Source organism: Thunnus thynnus, chromosome 5 (assembly GCF_963924715.1).
Source record: "Thunnus thynnus chromosome 5, fThuThy2.1, whole genome shotgun sequence".
Lineage (NCBI taxonomy): Eukaryota > Metazoa > Chordata > Actinopteri > Scombriformes > Scombridae > Thunnus > Thunnus thynnus.
The window spans coordinates 24,076,110-24,096,250 of NC_089521.1; the positions used below are offsets into that span (position 1 = coordinate 24,076,110).

General features: G+C 42.0%; 1 long non-coding RNA gene across 1 annotated transcript; it reads right to left on the reverse strand.

Annotated features, from left to right (window-relative positions):
- Window positions 1–15,816: 15,816 nt before the first annotated feature.
- LOC137183322 (uncharacterized) lies at window positions 15,817–20,028 on the reverse strand. Its single transcript, XR_010928441.1, has 2 exons — window positions 19,194–20,028; window positions 15,817–16,309 (listed from the first exon to the last, which is right to left on the reverse strand). It is a non-coding gene; the product is annotated as an uncharacterized lncRNA (long non-coding RNA).
- Window positions 20,029–20,141: the final 113 nt, after the last annotated feature.

Sequence of the window (20,141 nt, forward strand, 5' to 3'; positions counted from 1 at the left end):
AGACAGATGGCCTAATTTCTTTTCTTTTTTAAGAATATGTGACCCAAAAACCTACATGACTGCATAAATGAGGTCAGCAGTGGTGATCCACATTGCAAAGGTGCACTGTTTTCATATTTAACCTTCGACATAATGAATCAAATCAATTAACACAGGCAAAAGGTTGAGGTCAAAATGCCATAATAAGAGAGTGTAGGTCATTTCGACTCAGTTTGAAAGGATTTATTAAAACCAGATTAAAGTAGACAGCCAGTCTGTTCATAGCAGAACTACCAACAAGCAAGTTGGGCAAGTTTTTTATTCTCTCCCTGAAATTAGCCAATGTTTCCACAGCCTCAGCTGCTGTAGTTAAAGTTAAATTAACTTGATGAAGTGCTACTCCACCCAAAATCTATTTTTTGAGCATTAAAGATTCCCTCTAGGCTTAAAAGGTGGCTGTAAAAATTTTGTAGCATTGTCACTCTGAGAGCACAACAGTTCTGTACAGCTTGAATTCATTTTGATCAATTTTCACAGTGGAAATAAGTGTCAAATCGTCAATAGAAAGACTTTAAATAACTTCTGCAGAATAATCCATTTCTTCACTGTACATCTGTATGCTCAGTGTGCTCCAAGCATATCATATTTCTGCCAAAATAAGGTTAAAAGCACAACTTCCATCTCATTCCTCACATATTACCCTGTACAGCTGGGTATTAGAGCATCCACCCTAAGCTCTTTTAATGGACAGGAGAACTGTCTGTCTTCAGTTTGTTGTTTTGTTTATTAAGGAAGTCATTTTTGGAAAAAACAAGCCAGATTCAGCTTCATCAGACCAGCCAACGATTGATCTAGTAAAGAGCCACTCAGAGTTATAGCAGAGCAAGAAGCAGATGCTGTAAAGTGTGCAAACTAATGCACATTTGTGAGCTTGATCCGGCCATGTGTGAGGACTGAGATGAAACCAGCATACTTAGCAATGTTTAGGCAAAAAGAACACTATTTAAACAAATTGAGAATACAGATGAGCAGCAGAGAATTGAAGTGCGAGACATTTCTTTGGAAATTTTGACTTTTCCCATCGTGAAAACTGGTCACTTACTGGAAACCATTGTACTGACCACACCGTCATGCTCAGTGAAGGACCAAACTACAAACTTTTTGAAAGTGCCAACTTTCAGCTGGAGGGGCATGTGTTTGCACTTGGATCCTCTTCAATGTACATATACTCAGTTATTCTGGGAATGAGCTCTGAGTGGTTGATTGGCAGCCAGTCCCAATCGAAAACATAGTGATACTGGCCAAATCCAATCAAGACTGGACAACTGCATACACTAATAGGATGGCACGTGCCAAAACCAACAGGTAAGTAGTGGCTCACCTGAGTGAAGCTGAAAATAGAGCAAATATATAACAAATCCTCAGGCAGTTGTGTGACAAAAGTGTTGATGTTTCATCTTCAATGAATAGTACTGTGTTTTTATACCCAGCATGCCTGCTGGTAATTATTAAAAAAGTAGACTACAACAGTCTTAGTTCTCGGGACAAAAGCAATTTTTTTGTCATTAGAAAACTGACAGAGTCAAACAAACAGCAGTAGACAACACGGAGCAGAGAACACAGTTCATGTCTGGCTCGGGGAAGAAACAACAGTGTCTGTTTTTAGGACTTGGAGAGTCGATTGATTGTCGAGGGAGAACATTGCTGCTGCTGGGTTAATTTGATCCACATTTTGCAAGGGGGAGCGAGTGGGTGGCTGGAAGCTCTGCAGTCTTGGTACTGATGAGTAGGACAGCACCCTCCAGCTCATGCTGGCCAGACACAAGCTGCAGGCCCTGGAAGAAGACAACATCAAATACTTCTACAGTATAGTGCAGAGCAGAATTTAGGTTTCCTCAATCACACATTGAAACTGTTATCCCGAGTCTAAAATTGACGTCTTTAAGCTAGTCTGAGCTATAAAAGCAGACTTTAAGCCTTCTATTTATAAATCTCTCCTACATCAATATTCATTTTTGTCACACTGACAGTGATTTACAGAAAATTACATCAATCATCGTCTAAAGTCATTATTTCTTTTGGGACATTTTCTCTGAAGGAGCATGACAATTATCCTTAGATCAACCACAGGTCTCTTGCTGTTTTAATGCAAATTCCAATTTTCTAAGTCAAAGGCAATGTAATACTACAAGCAGATGGCAAACAATAAAAGAACAATCATGCAACCATATGAATGCTTACTGTAATTAATTGTCATATGTTATATACAAAGACCAATATAAACAGCACTATGGAGAAAAAAATGAAAAATCCTTTTGAGACTTCAACGGCTGCACCCCTGACACTGATATGATCTGAGTTTCAAAGGGATTTTTTTATGTCTTCAGAACAATTTCTGGTTCACTTTTTGACCCTTAAATAAAGTCCAGCTGCTAGACCCTCTGAACTATTCCCTCTTTTACCCTCCTCCCTCCATCTGTAGAAGGTGAGCCTGTTTGCCCCTGAAGGTGGAGGGGGAGGGTGAAGGTTTACTGGTGGAGACGGCATCCCAAACTACACATTCAAAATGCCAAACTCCCCCCCTCTCCCCAAATACCCCATCCGGTCCTTTAGCATGACCCCAACTCTATGCCTTGCAGATATGGAAGTCTGCATAATGTTGGAGGATATAAGCTATTCTCTACTTTTAGCTTGAAGCACAGACTTGAAAAGAGGCCTCTCCTTTCGCAGCCCCCTCGAGCTGAAACGGATAAAAGCCGTCACACGCAGAGGGATTTGGGACATGAAAGCTGAAGGATTTACATGCGCTTCAAATCAGTTTACAACTCCTTTGTCTCCAGAAAAATGGCTTCATATGAAGAAAGTTGGGGGATATTCTGCAAATTGAGCAAAAAGCAGCAGAGGATTTGGCGAGGTCAGTGCTGCCTTGGCGCGTCTGGCTGCTGTTGCAGGCAGGATGTTCCACAGTGAAGGTTTAGGGTGGCTGTTGTAAACCGAGCTGCCCGTTCATTGCAGGAAAAATAAACAGAGGGCCGGGCCTGAAGAAAGTCCTGAGTACAGTGGAGCGTGTGTTCCCTCGGTTAGCTGACACATTGTTTTAGAAATAACAGTCTGAGGGGCCGCTTTCCGTGGCTTGCAAATGCACACACATACACAAATGCATGAACACACTCGCATGTGGATGCACACATTTTTATAAGCCCTCTTTCATTCTTTCTCGCTCTCTCGGAAAGCACTCACACAGGTTCCCAACTCACATCCCCGCAGGACTCCTTTTCCTCTGCGCCACTGTGATAACATTGTGACTGGATATGGAATGGAATAAACCACCCTACTTTCCTGCTCAACTTCCACTCCTCTATCATTCATCCTCCATCCAGCTTCCCCCTCCACACACCCAGCTCTCTATCCCTCTCCTGTCCAGATGACTATTTTTAGCGGCAGCGCTGCTATTCTGGAATTTGTTGCTGACTGGCTGCTGCTGGGTGTCTGGGCAGCGATCTCTTCTGGAATGTCTGGCCCACTCTCAAACCACTCCAGAGTCCCAGCGCAGGGCGGACGGCTCAGGGCTCTGATTACAACTTTAAGCCTGCTGGAGCTGGAGCTCACTCCTCCTCCAGCAGAAACACAAAGCTGAAGTGAGGGAAGAAAGTGTCTCTCTGTGTCTTGTACCTTTGGAGTAATTTTATGTATAACTGATCTTGGTCTGTGTTCATCTTTACGTTTGCTTTTGTACTTGTGTTAATCATAATTAAGGACATTCCAACATTGAAAATGTGTTGGAGGGAGGGAGTTTCATAAGTTGACCATGTGACATTTAGAGCATAACAACGACTTTAGGGTTATGGTTGGGGTTAGGCATGTCCTGGTTATGGTTAAAGTTGGGGTAAGTCTCCAGGAAATGAATGAAAGTCAATGCAATGCTGCCTTGCTTACATATTTTGGTGTGTGTGTGTGTGTGTGTGTGTGTGTGTGTGTGGTCCATGAAAAGAAAATAAGCAGCACTAATGGGAAGTTTTTCCTGTCTTGGATCAGGCTTTAGGGGTTTCAAAGCAAAATTGTTTGCAGTGGAGGGAACGCCGTCCAAGCCCACCTGTTGCTCATGATTGCACAGATCCGCTTGAGCTGGGCCTTGTCGAGAGACATACTGCAGTGTGCCACTCAATGACATCAATGGACCAGGCAGGCCCATTCATTCCACAAGATTACCCAAGCGGAGACGATGCACTGCGATGCAATAAGTACATTATAGGCATGCCTGAACTGCTAAGCGATCGCAAAGATGCAGTCGGCAGTGCTGTTCACGTTTCTTTATCTATCACCCAAATATTCAAGAGTGACAGAGCTATTTAGGACAATACTGCTGCTTGTCATCCCAGTAAATCATCGCTCTGTAGATGTTTTCCCCCAGGCAACATTTAAACCCAGAAGGTATATTTTACAAACGTCTCCATCATATTTAATGAGATAAATCCTGCCTTTCCAAATGGCAATGAAAGTTCATCCGGTGAGGGAGTGGTTTCCCCCAGGCCATGTGATTAGGGCATGAACTGGAGGGTGTGAAAATTACACGATGGGGTACAGCCAAGTCTTTTAAAACACGTTTTCATGCACCCTTTGCCTCTTCAGAAGCCAAGAGGAGGAAATGCTCCTATGGTATGTAACCCTTTCATTGTAAATCGGTGAACTCTGCATCCTGCCGATCCCTGAGCTACTGATAAGAATTCCCATCACAAAACATCTTGTTCTTGTTAGCATTAGGATGTACACAAGCGAGTTTGAAAAGTGAACAGTCAGCAGTGTGAGCGTGGATGCAGCTAATTGGCCTTGGCTCCCAATAAGGGGATGTGGGTTTAGCTCCAGAATGGCGGGGCAGAGTCTAGGCCGTGAAGAGGGAAGAGTGGAGACTGAGAGGAAGCCCGTCAGACGCTGTGGCCAATTCATTCACCTAACTGGCCAGTCAGGTAATTAAACAGCCTTCAGCTTTCTGTATGAGAGCTGTATCTCTCCAGAGTGTGAAAGACCGAGGCAAGAGCTGGGAAATGGAGTCGTTCTTGGCTAAAGCTCAGAGATGTGCGGCCTGGCTGCTCTGGGACCCAATCCCATGGCCGCAGGGTTTTAGCACTGCTGGTTTTAGCTCATCCTTCAATTTGGTTTTTGTTTCGGAGACTTGTCTTCTACCAACCCCCATCCTCATCCAGTTCACCCGTAGCTTTAAGTAGAAATACAGCAGAAAGAGCTGGATGGAAGGATGTATCCCCCAGCTGGCTTACATTCCTCTGGTTTCCACTTGTGTCTGCTTCTCCTTTTTTATGGGTCAGTGTTTCTGTGATTAAAGTTTCTTTTCCTTTTTCCCCCTCCCTCTGCTTTTCCTCTCTCTTTCCATTCATAGCTATTTTCCTCTCTGCCTTTTTTGCCTGTCCATTTTTTCATACGAATTTTAATAGCCCCCAAAAATTGACCAGGGAAACTCCCATCCAGTATTGTCCTACAGTCACTTCACCACCAAAATAATAAAAAAAAAGAAATCCATTGTTATCCTGTAAATATATTAATTTGAAAGCCCAGTTTAGCAATTATTTACCAGATTTGCAGTACAGTTTGAAACAGCTCTCAGTAAATACTATGTTATATTTGCATGTTGTAACATCACTATCACACTTTCTCACGCTCTGCCACTTTAACATCTCTTGACATGGCCTTATCATCCATGCCAACTGACTGGCCATCCTCATACTGACATTACTGTGATTGATATGACCACGGGTGTGGACTCCTTGTCTAGCTTCCTCTTCCTCCACTGCTCTCCAGAAGTGACTGGTTCACACGGAGGGGGGCTCGGTTGTGTTGATGAGACTCTAAGAGTGAGATGAATGATTTTTGGCTGTTGAAAGTAGACAAAACAGAAAACACCAAATAATATTCAGGTATGTGCGTTGCATACTGAGTAATCTGGTTCCAGACAAGTAGCCTGTTTCCTTGCAGCATTGTGTCCAGAACATAAACTGTATATAAATATGGACAAGGCGTCTCCACTTCCCACCGCTATCATGGATGTATAATAAAAGTTGGATAGGGCGCCGCCACTCAGCCTTGCAGCCAATTTTTCCCCATGTTCACTCGCAGTACTGCAGAGAAAAATCCCCTTGCAGCCCAAAAAGCATTTTCCCCATAGACATAGACAAAGAGACATCTGTAAAACTGTTGACAGGACACCTCGAACTGCAAACAAGGTCAATGATGATTCTCTCTATTATGAATTTTTGATCCATGGAGGTTTTATATTAAGCCAAGAAAAGCGATTTAAAAATCAGTGACATCATCACAAAGTAAAGTCTATGGGCTGAGCGGGAACTCGCAGGTGGGGCCAGCAGGGGAAACACTACTGCGCATTTTCAGTGGGCCACACAACGCGGAAGCAAACACGGAAGCTAGCTAGAAGCTTTTTTTGGAATATGCGCCAGCAGAGCAATTCCTATAGGACTGAATGGGCGCCATTTTTAATCCAGTATCCAGCTCTTATAATACATCCATGACCACTATGCAAAAGTGAAGCCAAAATATTTCCTTTCCAGGAGCTGCCATCTTGCTTGTTAGACGTCATTTGGAGCCAGAGTCTGTGCAGTAGAGTCGGGTGGCGAGATAATGGCCCGCAGGACACACCCCCTCAGCCATCCCGTGGCCATGAGGACGTCCTACTCCAGCTGTTTCTGCTGTTTGTTGTTGCTAGTCATGTATCTATTGTTGTTGTTGTGGTTGTTGTTTTGTTGCTCTGTTTCCCCACCCCCACACCCCCTTTCTTTCTCTCTCAACCCAACCGGTCAAAGCAGATGGCCGCCCACCTAGAGCCGGGTTCTGCTTGAGGTTTCTTCCAGTTAAAGGGGAGTTTTTCCTTACCGCTGTCACCAAGTGCTTGCTCATGGGGGAATTGTTGGGTCTCTGTAAATTAAAGAGTACGGTCTTGACCTGCTATGTGAAAAGTGCCCTGAGATGACTTTTGTTGTGATTTGGCGCTATATAAATGAAATTGAATTGAACTGAATTGAATTGATGGAGGTTTGAGAGCGGCTGTCACAGCTGTCAATCATGACGTCACACCCCCTTTTTATATCATCAAATAACTCATTAAGAACAAACTTATCAGAAAAATGAGCACTTGGACAAACGCTAGTGTGATTGGAACTACCTTAAGTGACAGAAATCATCTTTCGGAAAAATTTATTTGACATGTACTTTGATATTTTAGTTTGGCACATTGGGGGGGCTTATGACCTATACTGCAGCCAGCCACCAAGGGGTAATTGAGATGTTTTGGCTTCACTTTTGGGGAGCTGTCATGACGTCCATATTTATATACAGTCAGTGGTCCAGAAGCTGAATCCACTGGAACAGCCAAAAACACACTTGTTCTAAAATTACCAACCTAAAATAAGATTTCAACTCATCATTACTAAATTAGATTATTCATTTCTTCCACATCCAGTCAATTTATCCTGTTAGACAGTAATCCAATTTTGTGTTTCAGCAGCTTGTTTGGAAAAGTACACTCAGTCCATTACTATATTCTGCTCTGTACAACTACTGTACATATGGCCACATATCACCAGGAACGATTTGTTTATCTGACCTCTTTGAACCTTTGCCACATTCAGATAACTTGGTAGTAAAACCCAATGACCCCCCCGTCCACATTAATCCCTGTCAGGGTGGTCCATCTACCAGTGTCTCTCTTTAAAAGGAAGAGGAAAAAAAACTTCCCAGGAGTATGTGGGGCCTGACATCCACTATCCCATTACAGCCCACCTAAGACACAGCAGCACACATAAAACAACGTGAGACACAAGGTAATGAAGTGCTAACCACTGAGGTAATCGCTCTCGGAGCAGCGACCCTTTCCCCTACCCATCTTGTCCTTACACCCTTGGATCTTTCCATCCCTCCCTCCTCTGTTCATTTACAATAGTATGTCACTGACAAGAGATTCCTCCAGATAAATGAAAATGTGTTTTTGTCCCAAGCATGCTTGTGGGAATGGAGACAACTATGAGGAGGTTTTGTGGTTCTTCTCATGATGAGGGGATTAAAAGCAGCCTCAAGGGGATGAATACACGCTTCTTGGATTGACTAAAGAAAAAGGGGAACATCCCATCCTAGACAGATATCAAGGTCTGTATTGCCTGCCAAGTCAAAGTTCTCTTGGGAAGGGTTGAGTTTCAAATAAAAGCAACCGCTCTGCGACTGCAGGTGAGTCCCGTTTGATGCTCACTTAGGGTTACATTTGGATGGGAGTGTGGTGCTTTTTCTCCCAGGCAAAGATACAGATCTCCTTTTAGCAGCTGCAGTTTGTTGGGGTGTCTTGTCTTAACATGGTAGATAGGCTGGTGAGTCGTTCCTGAAAGATTCCCTTTATGAGTGATGGCCATCTGGGCCGTTTCTCAGTATGTGTATGAGCATGTGTATGGTTTTCCTTTTTCTTTTTTTTCTCCTCCCTTTTTTCCTTCCTCCTAAATAGCAGTGAAATGTTGAAGGAAAACAAATGAAAAGATAGCGCTTTGAAAATGGATCTGTCCCAGCAGCCCTCGACCCCCCTCACCCGATTCAGAGCCCCTCCTCCCTCCACTTGTGCAGGCTTGACGAAAGAGTATACCTCTCTCCGTCGCACGCAACAGGGTGCTGGGGTAACATTAAGAGAAAAGGTTTGGAGGGAGGAGAAAGGAATGATGGAGACAAGAGAGGAGGAGAGAGTGATGGTTAGAGGAAGATCAATTAGAGGAGGCTGATGATGAAAATGCTGAGTAGCTTGAGAGCAGATAGCAAGAATGATCTGAGAGAAAATAAATGGAGGAGAGGTTGTACATAGGGGAGAGAAAAGGAGAAGGACAAAGGTTCTTTGCTTGACAGCTGAAGAATATTAGTGGGTTCAAAATGGCTGAAGGACTGTACAAGGGGCAATGGATGGAGGAGTGCTGAAGAACATGGCTGTGCTTTATCAGAAAAAAAATTAAATGCACTTTCCCAGGTCTATATTTATATTCTGGGGCTCTACTGGAATATCTTTAAATGATTTACAGCTCAAAAAACTCCTTATATATCTTACAATGACCCTTTATGCAGCCCCCCAGTTCAGCCTCTGTCTGAAACAGGCCATTTTAGCTCCTATCTCTTTAAGGCCCCCCTCCTGATGAGTCCACTCTGTTCTGATTCGTTAGCTCCCAGAAGCTGGACATTGGCAGACTTCCAACAGCTCTGGAGGCTACGTAAACAAACACTTCTTTTTCTCGTTCTTTATTCGAAATGGAAACTTCTCAAATACATTCATACATGCTTGAGCCCAGATCCGATCCGAAATATGTGAGTGGACAATGTGAACAACCTTAGCAACAAAGGCTACAGAACAGACGATTGTTTGTGGGCATGCGCAAACAATCTGACATCATCACGAGGAGGAAGAGGTAATTTTGCAAACAAAGCATTCAGAGCAGGTCGAAGCTTGGGCTTTTGATTTGCAGGGAGCTCTTTTACATATGTTCACCTCAAGTTTTTGAAATTGATATCTATGTTTAACATAGACATCAAACATTATAATTTAAAAATGACAGAAAATCACAAAAAGCATGATATGTCTTTAAAGATTTGAAAAAATAAGGGGGTTGTCAAAAAGGAGAAAACAAAGAAAAGGAGAAAATTGTTTCACTTTACAATGTAAAGAAGCACAATGAAACTGAGTAACTGAGAATATACAGATTAAAACATTTTAATGTGCTCTGGTTTTTCTTTACAGCTGTTTTAGTTTGTTTTTTGGCCATTTGAGGGCAAAAGAACGAGCTGAAAATGAAACATCTGACATATTATCACCTTGTAAAGTTTTTTACGGCAAATCCCAAACAAATGCCAATATTTCACATCCAGCAGACATGGTCACCTGAAGAATCTTAAGCCCGATATTCACTCTCCTTTGTTTCCACCAACTCCTGAGAGGAATATTTGGCTCTTTAGCTGCTTGATGTTCAACTTCCTTCAACTTTTTCTGTGCTCCATTTGGTGTTGGGAAGTTAGCGTAGAGTGGGGTTGATCAGAGCTTTTTTTTTTTTTAACTGAAAACAGCAAAACCTACAATCAATGTCATGCAAAGTCTTTCACATGCATCTTTAATCTGATACAGCCGTTACCATTTCAAACAAAACAATTATTCTGTGATTAGCAGGGAGTTGCCATAACTTGTTCCTGTGACCACTGAAACCACTGACACCAAGACGTTCAGTACCTGACAACATCAAAGACAGTAACACACACACACACCTCCCACACGTCTCCTTTTCAAAACACAAATCTTTCATACGCTAATGACACACTATAGCGGTGAGCTATGCACTGAGCAGGGTGGGAAAGATTAGTGAACTGACAGACATTCCTAGCAGCTGATGTCAACGCACTATCACAAAATATGCTCAATATGATGTTACGAACCAAAATATGAACTCCTCGGACAATGTGAGAGCTGATATGTTTGGACGAGGGTGGTCCCCAACTGGCTGACCCAGAGGTCAAAATCATAACTCCTGAGGTAGAAATTCCTCAGGCTTGGTCCAAAGCGAACCCCACAAAGGTGAGAGGTGGAGCAGAATGCCTTTGTTGCCAGACTCTGGAAGCAATACTAGCCAAATGACTGGTTCACGGGCCCACTGACCACAAGGGCACATTCCAGGCATTCTATCCTCAGACAGTGACGTCCTGGTGAGTTTACAGAGGACAGATGTCCTCCTCACAACCTGTGAGGCAGAATGGGGTGTAAGAGACCGAGCAGGGGATCTTTTGATATCATTGTTCTTTCCCACTTCCAGACTGGCTGTGGTTTGAACTCTGGTGAATCACTCTGTATGAGTCCCTGTGAAGCTCATCCATCTGAAAGCCGCCAGAAGTTTATTTAGACTGTGATGTTAGACCAGGAAAAATAACTTTAGACCCTGCAGTTTGTAGTTTCAAGGTCAGGTCATCTGAACTGTGGAACAGAACTCAAGCCTGCATGTCAGAAAAACACTCTGCCTGCTGGAGTGTCCTTGAGCAACAAGACTGAGTGCTTCTCCCAGCCAAATCACAAACAAATGTATTTTCTCATTACCTCTAGTGCTATCCAGACATGCAGATAGTTTTGGTTTTATTTGCCCAGGTTTTGAGATATTCATCTCTGAAGTTTCTTCCTCTGGAATTTTATTTTGGGGCTCAGAATTTAATGGCAGTTGTGACCTAGTTACTATTAGTAGCGGTGGTGGTAATAGTAGTAATAGTAGCAGTAAAATTATTATCAGTAGTGGGTTGGTTGTGAAATCTCCATTTATATCTTCTCATTATGAACCAGAGTGCATCACTGCAAATCTGCCAAGTCAATTACCTGCCCTTCTCTTCAATCTTAAATTTGTCCCGCAGGGTCAGCACTCACAGAGCTTTGAATGAGTTCCACCAGGTGCACATACAGTATTTAGACATGCTATTTTCATCTAATTCACATCCTGAAATGGCTGTTTTATCTGGAATTTACTCTGAATAAAGCAGCTGCATAAACAGGAAAGGCAATTTGCGTGCATGCAATGCTAAACGCCAAGGCTTCCTCCGACACATTTGGCTCTTAGCGAAATGTCAGCGACAGTTTAGAGTTCCATTCCTGATCCAGTTTCCCTCCTGCAGAGAGAAGAGTTTCATTATAGGGGCTTGCTATAGAAAGACGATCTCACTCTAATTAACCTCTACCTTCTGTGGATGGAGATAGAGGCTTTGTGTAGCACGTGTGACTGAACGCAAGCCTCATATCCCCAGTGTAAACATAGCAATTATTCAGGGCTTTTTGCACAGAGCCCTCTGCACTGACAGACTACAAAGAGTTTTGTCTCTGTGGTGGTGTGTTTGACTTCCTTTCCCATACACATGATTTGTCTTTCAGTCAGGCTCGACCATGGGTGGAGCAGCTACTTCCTGTGCAAAGTCAGAAAAAAGGCTGAAAGGGTTAAAAGGGAGCCCACTGACCCACATAAACAAGCACTCTCATTCATGGCCTCTGTTACTCCCTCATTGCTAAAGCCTGACTCACAAATGTTCAAACACCACTGAAGTGCCCCCCCCCCCCCCCCCTCTTCCTCCAACCCCATCACCACCACTAAACTCTTCTTCTTCTCCCACACAACTCAACCACTCCAGAAAAGCTCTCTCTTGTATCCTCCCCTCGGTTTGAAAGTCAGCATCCACACACCGTACACTTCACAAAGTCATACTGTACATACATACGTGAGCATACACACATACTGTATGCACACACATGCACGCATGCACGCACACACTCAGTCTTTCCCTCACGCCGACACACACAAACACCCCATGAGAGGGAGAGGTCAACATAACTCTTCTCTCAAGAATGCAGAAAAAGTTTATGTTGCCATTGGAAAGGGAGAGAGGCATCTTGTGTGAGCTCAGATGAGCAATTATCCTTTTCAGCACACAGACAAAAAAGGGCCCTTTTTCTGGGAACGTGCCTCCCACCAATATTTCTCCCAGCAGCCACAGGAGTACAGCAACATTTGCACTAAATGGGCAAACGTCGATCTGTCACTCTGTAGGAATGTGTTATTTTTACCGTGACTATTTTTACCTCCACTTATTTCCATGGCGCCAAGTAATAAGATTTTGTTTGGACACATAAAAGTGCGACCAGAAAAGGTTCTTGAGGTATTGGTTTTCAAATGTTATTGCACTTTGCATGCAAGTCGCATTGGCCTGTATGGATGGTGGATATTGCATTTTGAATTATGAGCATTGGTGCTCAGTTGGTTTATGGTCCCATCTTACTAAGATGTGGTGACATAACATAAAGTCATGGCATTATAAACACAGAGTAAATTAGATATTATAGGCCATAAAGATAGAAAAAACACACATCTCAAGCAACTGATGCAGGCATCTCCCTGTGTTAAGTAATGATACCAACCTATGTCTGAAGACGTGCACACAACTTTATGGCTGTGGGTTTTGGGGTTGTATAAAGCAAGCTTCTCCGCTGTAACCACTTACTCTCATATTGACTTTTATAAAATGTAGAAGTAAACATTCAGGGCTCTAATCTTATATATGTCCACACCCATATATACACTTCAATATGTGCATGCATGGAGAGTCACAGATGCAACACACACAAGCTTGTAACCATACACACACACACACACACAGTCTGGCACCGCCAAATGATCCTTCCTCTTCTTCCACTGATACAGTGTTTACAACTGGATTCCCACAGTTGATCTGTGATGCCGTCCACACCAACATTTTAGCAGCCGGTTTGTTTATGTGGTCCTTGTCTGTGGCAGGGTATCTTCCATGGCACATTTTCCTTCACGATCAGTGTTTACATCTCCTAATCTACCTCTTCTCTCTCTCTCTCTGTTTCCTTCTCTGTGTTTATCCTGTCCTCTTCACAGTCTTTCTGCCCTCCGCCAAAGATTAATTGAATTGTTTTCTGGCATCTCCACTCACAATATGAACAAATGAGAGGCATGCAAGTGTTTACAGTTCATTTCTCCAGTTGGCAAATCAAACGGACTTCATGTTTTGCTTTGCCTCTGCAATCCCTAGAAATGGAGATTTAGGAGATACAAAAAGACTTCTTCATAAAGTTTCATAAGAAAACACCTCAGAGCAGGAAGTACTTTTGTTAGCTGTTTGCTTTGGGGGTTGTTGTGTGAGTTGTTAAAAATGTGTGAAAATCTACAACCATTTCCTTCAGGAATAGATGCTATTACAAGGATGCTTAGTATGAGGTTAAAGTTTCTGTAGCCATCAAAATGAGCAAATTTGGTGTCAAATTCAAGCCAGACAGTTAACAGTTAATATAGTTGTAGTCTTTTTATTCTAAAATGTTCCAAAAATCTTGGAATATACTGTACAGTACATCCAAGACCACATCCTTACAAGACATTTTCTGAAAAATGGTCCAAAAATCCTGGAAAAACTCATGCAATGTTTTTATAAATGAGGCTTGTGATCCCAAACACTGATGCATCACATGCATTGCTTTTTTTTGCCTTCTTTCCCCTCTCAACCTCCCTCTCCTTCCCTCTGACCGTGTTTAAAGGGTGGTTGGCAGACAGAGCTAGTGTAGAAAGAGACAAATCCCCTCCAGACAGGATGGGAGCCCTTATTTACTTTGCAGATAAGGATTGTGGGTAGTGGAGGTAGCAAGGCTTGCTGGCATGTTGGCTTGTTTTCGGGAAGCTTCTGGGATGTCTATGATAAGAACACATTGTGGAGAGGAATGGGCTGTTTCCAAACAATTAAAGAATGCTTAAAATCAAGTGTGTTAGTTCTGGTTCCCAAACTTTTTTTTGTCTGACATACCAACACAGGCTTGTCAAATGAACTCAAGAAGCCTACCCCTTCACTGACACCATGCTGTCTTGTCCAAATGTGTTCATTTGAATTGATTTTAAACAGTTTTATCTTTCCTACCTCAACCTGACTGTGCCTAGTGCACCTAATGCTGCACACCTGTTATCACTGTCACTGATTAAGCAGATGATCTGCCCTACCATCACAAAACACAGAAATCCTTGACAGTAGGACTGAAGCCCTTCAACAAAAAACAACACACTACTCAACTGAAACTTGTATTCTGATATTTGTCTAACATGACTGATAAATTAAACAATTAACTGAGACATTGGACTGAATTTAATGATTTAACACACAACAACAACACTGATTGTTCGGAACCAAGGCATAGTGAAAAGGGAGAGGAGCTTTTCACAATGCTATTTATCACTTAATTATACAAACAATGTTTTCATACAATTGAATCAATGTGTAGGTCAGTTTGATCAAGTATGGATCTGTACTGAGTGGCAGTTCTACATTTAACCCTTTATCTGATACATTTAACTGACTATAATTCAACAATTTATTTGTTAATTCAGCTATTTCAGGTATTATCCATTACTTTGAGCTATATATTCCAACAGTTAATCTATTTCTTTTAGCTAACCATTTCAAATGTTTATCCATTACTTAGCTAGCTATAAATGAGTTTTAGTTAACTATTTCAACTGTTTATCCTGTTGTTTTTTAGCTTACTATTGATTTTTTGGCTACTGTTTCAACCGTTTGTCCATTACTGTTAGCTTATTTCAATTATTTATCCATTTTTAGCTGTTTTAACTCACTTACTTTCAGGTAACTAACTGTCAGGTAGCTAACTGTCTGACATCTCGCTCGCTGGTTAACTAGTTTTCATGCAATCTCAATTGCAACACATACTGTTCAGGTGTTACAAGCTGCATTGTTTTTGTAATCAAACCATAATTTCTATTTGTTTCAATTAGCTGAGCTAGTCCAAGAACTCTAGTATCAAATGTTTTTAAGCCAACTGTGACTACACCTGTACATCTCACTGTACAAGCACACTGTATTTGATAAATGCAGACACAGACACGTCAGCTTCTGAGTAGTGTACACATAAAACGGCCCTTTAATCTTTGCAGGGAGGGGAGCTGGAATGCATATTTATTGGTGTGGCATGTCTATGCCAGCCAAGCAAGACCAAGCTGAAGTGTTAAGTGTGTCGAGTGAGAATTACAGCCATGTGTGATCATTGTAATTATGAAGTTCAGAGTAGCTTGCACTCTATTCATCATCACTTGGAGGTGGCTCGTATCTTTCACACATTGACTGATTTGGCTGGTGGATGTGTGTGTCGGGGGGCTGGGTGCAGTGGGGTTCCAGCAAAGGTGGAATTCAGAGTTGAATATTTATTGCACTGTTTTGTGTGTGTGTGTTTTTTTGTGGGTGCAGTGAGCATGTGTGTTTACCCAATAGTGTGTATGATGTGATGGGAAGTGACCGAATGAACAGCTCGAAATCACAGCCCATGAACACTTGTTGAAGCAACCGAGCTGTGAATCACGAGTGTGAGTTAACCGTTATGTTTTTCAGCCTTATGCTCACATGGGATGAGCACTGGAGCAAGCAGGTGTTTGAGGTCCTCAAATGAGCCATCATCCACGCCTTTCCAACTCCTATCTCCAAATATCTGATATCTACTCCCCATGGATTCATAACAAGACTGACTTGAGTGGTGTTTTTCCAGTGGCTGTCTCCGCCCCTTCCCATCATTCTCACTTATTCTCAGTCTTGCCGCTTCAGTTGCTGTTGGCATCCATTGTAGGCATATCTATCACCAAAATGCACGCTAGTCTTAGATGCCTCAGTGGAATTGGGATGAAAACAAGGCCTTCCAGCATTCCCAAACATCCTGCTCAAGTCCGATGGACGCTCATTCCTCCAATCAGTGAATCATCTGTGTGTTGACAGACAAGATGAGTGAGAAATGAAGACACCTGTGGAGGGAGGAGCTGTGGAAATCCATGGCATGACTATCTTTACAGCAAGTTGGTTATCATAGCGGAAATGTTGGTTCATTTGCACTTTCCCTGCACAGCATAAAATTACAAAGATGCATTTGTGTGTGTGTGTGTGTGTGTGTGTGTGTGTGTGTGTGTATGTATGTGTGTGTCTAGATAGATTAGAGAGAGAGAGACAGAGAGAGAGAGAACAAGAGGGGCAGAGTGAGAGGTTTGTCTATCCTTGTGCTCATTTTAATCCTGAAAAAAAATTACTGTTTCTATTTCACAATAGAGCCACTGTGCCTTTGTATGGGACAAAGAACCTAGTGGGCCAGCAGTATTTCATTAACATCAAAGAAGTGAGTCAGGTACACTGCAGTTTCAACTTATGTTGTTCAACAAATCAGCAATTAGCCCATTCTTGTGCTTTGGCATCATCATCCTCTGGTTTAATTGAACTTATGTAAGAGTGTCCCCTTACTGCAGCATGCCTGCTTTGTTTGGATGCTTTAGCAATGATGATGTGGGTGAAATCTCGTGAATGTTTATACCCCGTAGTGTTTACATGTTTACGAGTGTGCGTTTACGAGATAGCGGCTGTGATCCGTCACTGGATTAAAAATAGATGAGGGCAGCAGCCTTTTCATTTGCCATTCCCAAAGGCAATGATACACGGGGCAACTTCTTGGGCAACTTTTAATTGACAGCTATCTAATTAGAGCTAGCTTAGCATTTAAAGGTGTAATAAGTAAGATTTTACTGGCTCTGCACAGTATAAGCACAAATTTATCAGCAGGGGTTTGCAAGTGTTGCTGATCAATACCAGTTGTCAAGTCAAGTCAGTTTATGTATAGAGCCACAAAACAAGTTTAAGTTTTGAATAAATAAATAAGATTTTGGTAAAATAATAAAAACCCAACAGCACTCCACAGAGAACAAATATGGAGGGGAAGCTCTAACAATGAGTCGCAAACTATTCCACTGTTTAGGGTCAACAGTAGAAAAAGGCCGATCAACCCCTGGATTTTAACGGGAAGCATGTAACGAAGAGCTGTGATTGGTTAGCAGATCTGAGGAGTCTGAACATGGAATAAGGTATGTGGAGTTCAGAGACAAAATGGTGCCACATGCAGTGCTTTAAAGCAAATAAAAGAATCTTAAAATCAACTAGATTCATCAAATCAATCATAAAAGAGGTCATTAGCCACTGAGTACTCTGCAATTTGTTTAGTTTCTCAAAGACCTGTTTGTTCATACAGCAAAAATCAATTAAAAAAAATATCAATCATAACTCCAGACACTTCAAATCTTCCATAGACCTGCCAAACAGTAAACATTTTGAATTGTCATTGCAGGAAAAGCACAGGTGTAACTAATAACATCAGTGATGGCTGTATTCCATTCAGGCGTGCCAATAAGCCATGGGCTGTGTTCAGAATCGCATGTAACATACGATTCATACTAAGTATGACATCAAATTGAGTAAGTAGTGTGGACCAACTGCATAGTATGTGGATTTTGTGTACGTGAGAAATGCCCGGATGTATACTAGATTAGCAAGAATTTCTGAGTATGCAGTGTGAGCTTACTGGACATACTCAACTGCTCCTAAATACATTGCATCTCTTCAGATTGTGACATGACAGAGAATATAAGCCAGGTTAAACGCTGTTAATATGTCACTTTATCCAAATAACACCTGATTGGAAATTTGAGATGTGAAGAGCCGCTAATTTGGTGAAACTGGCTGTCAGTCATGTGATGCGGTCACATGACTGTCTTGCTTGAGTATACTTAGTGTGAACAGTCTGCTGGTAATGGCATACTTAATTGTTCATTTAGTAGGGAGTATGCCATACATACTGATTGATTATGTAGTAGACAGTTTGTTAGCATGCAATTTTGAACACAGCCATCGATGCCAATGAGCCAGCGTGCACAGTATCAGGGCCCTGGCACAGGATCTCCCAAATGGAGTGCAGAGATTATCATTGTGATAAGTTACACCTGCGTTTGACAGGTCAAAATATCCGCTGTAATGCAGAGTCAGCATTAGCAAAGAAAAAATCATATTTTACAAACTTCTACCAGTACCCTCATAAACTCAATACTGCACTCTATAATCTGCAGTAAATTGACATTTTGGACACTTATGAATCATTGTCATTTTGCATAATCTGACAGGTGGGTTGCATGACTTTAATTTTCAGGTCTATAAAATGTGATGAATGTGGGATTGTTAGCATGCAGTGCAATGCCATGTAGGCTATACTGTTTTTTAATTTCATTGTGGGAATTTTTGAGGTTAATAGGACTCTATAGAGCCCCAATTTCACACTCAAAAGTCAGTCACTCAAATAAAATTGCGGACAGTACATAAAGTGCATTATATAGCGTAGCAACAAGATATTACCTCGTTTTGCTGGTCATTTTTCTAGACCCTTGCTTAGTCTCCTCCTGATAACTCCCATTCCCCGAACTCACAGGAAGATAAACACTCCCTCTAACTCTCTGCCAATCAAAGGTAAATTATGTTATCTCACACAAATCACTGTGATAAGTAGCTGGAATGACTGACAGGGGTCACAGCTCCTAAGCTGACAACATGTTCACTGTTTTTTTATCATTAGCTTTATCATTAACTGCTATCTCTGAACACAACGACATATGTGGTGTAACAGTGAAACTTTGACATGTCTGTGTTACTAGTCAGGTCTTGGGGTAAAGGGCTAAGTATCAATACTAGTCCTAACTCGGAGTGTGTAGAAAAGGGGGAAACGAGGGAGGAAACAGAATGATTTCCAAGACTAGAGAAATAGCCATGGTGGGTTAGCTTACCTGGTCTTTGCTTACGTATGCAGTGAGCTCCGGCTGGGCCTTTCAGTTCAGTTTAGGGTGTCGTTGGATGGATCTCCGAAATAAAACAGAGCTGGTTTACCACAAAAGTCCATGAGCAAGAAAGGTGTGAAGCTTTAGTGTCCTGAGTAGTACTTCCAAAACTGGCGTCTCTTGTGTTAGCTTAACACGCACCAGTCATTCAACTGCCGCGCTCCCACAGCTGAGCCTCATCACATCATTAGATAACTCTAGTGGATGTGCGTGCACCTCAGAGTGACGTCCTTTTCACCGACACCCAGCTTAACCACACCTCATTATCTCTCAATGAAAACCAGTCCAAAGTGTTTAGGAAAAGGAAAAAGGAAAAAGAGGAACTATAATCCCTCCTATCACTCCTAACATCTGGTAGTAGTAAATAGGGATTGATTTCGAACAGCTGTCATTGCATCTTGTCTTGCTAACGTCATGTCATGCTAACATTTAGCTAGCTTTTACTCCTGTCGCGCCGCTTCACATAAGTCATTTGCACTCTGCAGAGACATGGATACTGTAAAATTTAGCAGAGTTGGGAAGATGACGTTATACTAAAAAAATTTGCTGTTACCAAATAGGTGGTGAGCTTCTAAAATTGTGAGTTGTTTAGTAGAACAAGCATTCAGCCAAAGCTTTAATCACAATGTGTCTTTGGAAAGATCTCTTTGGAGATGTATCAGTGCATCCCTCCCCTTAAAATAAAGCTACTGATGTTGTAAAAGTCATTTTTACTGCATTTTTAGTAATATTTCTCTACACTATAACTGCATGTAGTGAAAGGAAACAGTTCTTTGTTGTTAGAACACAAATCCATTAAACTCATTATGTAGATTCAAGTGTGGATACTGTGTGGGTAGGTATCCAACTTGTTGTAGTGCCCTTGTGATGTGGTTCAAAATATTCCCAATGCCTGAC